We start from the raw sequence: 4,202 nt of genomic DNA on the forward strand, positions 1-4,202 counted from the left end.
TTGACGCGAATCCTAAAGATAGATCTATTGGGCCTAACGAACCCCATCCATGGTTGCGGATGCTTTAGTACTTCGATGTTGTTTTATCATGTCCGATGGATTTCCCGGAATGATAGGGGATATTCTTATATGCATCTTGTTAATGTCGGTTACCAGGTGTTCACCATATGAATGATTTTTATCTTTATGTATGAGATGTATATTGAAATATGAAATCTTGTGGTCTATTATTACAATTTGATAAATATATAGGTTAAACCTATAACTCATCAACATTTTTGTTGACGTTTAAAGCATGTTTATTCTCAAATGATTATTAAGAGCTTCTGCTGTTGCATGCTAATATATGGAAAAGATTTGGTGTCAGCATGCTTGTATAATATTGTTTAAAACTGCATTCGAGATTTATTTTGCTGTAACATATTAATATTGTAAACCAATATGTATTGGTAGTGTGTAAGTGTGATATTTTTAGATTATCATTTCTGGATAATCTAGGTGGTGTCTTTTTAACCTTGTCGATAAAATAAAGGTTATGGTTTGTTTTAAAAACGAATGCAGTCTTTGAAAAACGTCTCATATAGAGATCAAAACCTCGCAACGAAATCAATTAATATGGAACGTTTATAATCGATATGAACGGGACATTTTAGTTGGTATCCGAGCGTTGGTCTTAGAGAACCAGAATTTTTGCATTAGTGTGTCTTACCGAGTTTGTTAGGATGCATTAGTGAGTCTGGACTTCGACCGTGTTTTTCTTCAAAAACAATTGCTTAACATTTTTTGTTGGAAACTATATATTATTAACATGTAAATATATTAATCTCTTAATGTGTTTGATATTGTGTGATAGATGTCTACCTCTAGTACAAATCTCATCGACTCACCTAATAATAATGAAGAGTCGAATATACTTTGGGAAGATTCACAAATTCCCGAAGAGGAACTGGAAGAGGAGGAACCGGAAGAAGAGGAACCAGAAGAGGAGGAACCAGAAGAGGAGGAACCTGAAGAAGAAGAGGTTCCGGATGAAGAAATATTGATACCTACAGTAAATCGATTAAATAAAAGAAAATCCTCAACCAACGGACCAAAGTTAAAAATGGTCAATAGTGTTTCCGCCGAGGAAGCAAAATATTGGGAAGATTACCAATTTTTTGATGAATCAGATCCCGATGAGGATTCCGATGATGTTATAGAAATTACCTCGACCCAATTTAATAAAGCAAAAGAAAATAATAAGGGAAAAGTTATAAAAATAGAGAAACCTGATTCCAACTCCGATGAGCTTTATATGTATCGGCAACCTCCGAATTTCCTAAATTGTAACAATAACCCGGGAACCTCTAAACCACCAGGTTTTTCTAAACCATTGTGGAAAATGACGGCTCATATTAGAGGAACACCATATATCCCTAGAAAATTAGGAAAACGAACCAAGTCCGAAGAAGAAGAAACCAGTGATTCAGATTAGGGAGTTGTAATCATGTTGTGTATTATATGTATTGTAGTGTGCTTATACTTTTATGTTATATGTAAAAATTGCTTGTATTGTTTGTTAATTATCTTTTATGAATCTAATCCTTGTCTATTTTACAGTATAAAAACAAAATGGACGTTAAGGGTTGACAACCGAATATTTTAGAAGACCTACCAGAGGATATGATTGAGGAAATCTTGTCTAGAGTCGGTCAGAATTCATCAGCACAATTAGTTATGGCAAAATTAACTTGTCAAACATTTGAAAGACTTTTCAGAAATGCCTTAGTTTATAAAAGGCTTTCCTTTGATAGGTGGGGTATATCGCATTGGGGAGACTGTAAGTTACACCGTGTTTTCTTTAAAGCGTTAAATGCGGGGAACCCAAATGCAATTTTACGCTACAGGTTAAGAACCTATTTTGACTCAACATATCCCAACATAGGATTTCATGAGTTAGAAAGAGCTTCTAACATGCAACATAAAGAAGCATGTTATACTTACGGGTTAGTGATGTTCGATTCTCACCAAAGTAAGAAAAAGAACATCGGATTACAACTATTAAATGAAACATTTCCGCAGGTGACGGATTCAGTAGTTGGGGTGAGAAACAAGGTTTTTAGATTATTACGGGGCTGTTGGACATTACGAAACCCTCGTCCTTTTGACGACATTACAATATACTGCCTAGCCAATGGTCATAACGGTTACTTTCCACAAGACCAAGGATGGGAAGTCATCTTAGTAAAACCAGAATATAACTTGTTTCTGGACTTATGAATTACGTGTCTTTATTTCTTTTGCTGAACAACTTGCGTATTAACTAGAATTGCCTTTATAGCTGCCGAGTAGCAAAGTTATTATGTGCTATATTTCATCCTATATGTATAATAGCGGTATTGTAAGTTTGTAAAATATTGTATAAAATTTGTACGCGAAATTTTATTATAATCAGTTTTTTCATATAGAAATGTAGTAGTTGAATTGTATATTAGGTACTAAGTATGAACTTAACGGCCAGGTACTACCCGAATTAAAAACTACAAAACGCTAATATGAAGAAAAAGCTTTTATAAATAAGTTCATACTATGCTACGAAATACTATTGACTAGTCTTAAAATTCTATATGATTAACTTAATTCTTTTGGGCTATTTTTGAAGGAAATGGCACCGGCTACTCGTCAGAATTTGAACATGAGTGAGGAAGACTTCCGTGTTTTTCTTGTAGCAAATATAGCCGTAGTACAGGCTGCGATGCAAAATAACAATAACTCTGGATCTAGCAGTGGAACTAATTTCACAAGAAATTGTGTAGGATGCTCATAAAAAGGCATTCACTGCCTGCAAACCTTTAGAATTTGATGGAACCGAGGGTCCAATTGGATTGAAACGGTAGACCGAGAAGGTTGAATCGGTGTTTGCCATAAGTAAATGTAATGAAGAAGACAAAGTAAAGTACGCTACGCATACCTTCACAGGTACGACGCTAACATGGTGGAATACCTATCTCGAGCAGGTAGGACAAGATGCTGCTTACGCACTACCGTGGTCAGCATTCAAGCAATTGATGAACGAGCAGTATCATCCCAGAAACGAGGTCAACAAGCTCAAGGTAGAGCTTAGAGGATTACGAACGCAAGGTTTCGATATCACCACGAACGAACGACGATTCACCGAATTGTGCCTATTGTGTCCCAGAACGTTCGAAGACGAAGAAGAGAAGATCGACGCATTTGTAAAAGGGTTACCGGAAAGGATTCAAGAAGATGTGAGTTCACACGAGCCCGCCTTCATACAAAAGGCAAGTCGAATGGCTCACAAATTAGTGAACCATATCGAAGGAAGGATTAAAGAGCAGACGACTGTAGAGGCTAACATGAAACAAGTCAACAGAAAGTGGGAAGAAACCAATGACAAGAGTCACCAATACAACAACAACAATCACAACCACAATCGCAATAACTATCCCAACAACCGCAACATCAATCGCAACAACAACTTCAACAAAAGTCCTAACAATAACTACAATAACCGTCCCAACAACAATAACAACAACAACAATAGCAACAATAACAATCCCAACAACAATCTCAATAACAATAATGGCAATAAAAACCAAAAACAGTCATGTCAAAGGTGTGAAGAGAATCACCAGGGGTTCTGCATGACATTTTGCACTAGGTGTAGAAGAAATGGTCATAGTGCGGCAAAGTGTGAGGCCTACGGACCAAAGTTTAACAGAATTAAAAGAACAAATAATGTCGGAACAGATAATGCCGCCATAATTTGCTTTGCATGTGGAAAACCGGGCCACATTAGTAGAAATTGCCCGAATCAGGGGAACACTAATTGGCAGGGCCGCAGAAGAGTTTTCAATATTAATACGGCAGAAGCGCAGGAAGACCCGGAGCTTGTTACAGGTACGTTTCTTATTGACAATAAATCTGCTTATGTTTTATTTGATTTGGGTGCTGATAGAAGCTATATGAGTAGAGATTTTTGTGCTAAACTAAGTTGTCCACTGACGCCTTTGGATAACAAATTTTTACTCGAATTAGCAAAAGGTAAATTAATTACAGCAGATAATATATGTCGGAATCGAGAAATTAATTTGGTTAGCGAAACATTTAAGATTGATTTGATACCAGTAGAGTTAGGGAGTTTTGATGTGATAATCGGCATGGATTGGTTGAAAAAGGAGAGAGCAGAAATCGTATGTTAC

The sequence above is a fragment of the Rutidosis leptorrhynchoides genome, chromosome 5 (assembly GCF_046630445.1).
Source record: "Rutidosis leptorrhynchoides isolate AG116_Rl617_1_P2 chromosome 5, CSIRO_AGI_Rlap_v1, whole genome shotgun sequence".
Taxonomy (NCBI): domain Eukaryota; kingdom Viridiplantae; phylum Streptophyta; class Magnoliopsida; order Asterales; family Asteraceae; genus Rutidosis; species Rutidosis leptorrhynchoides.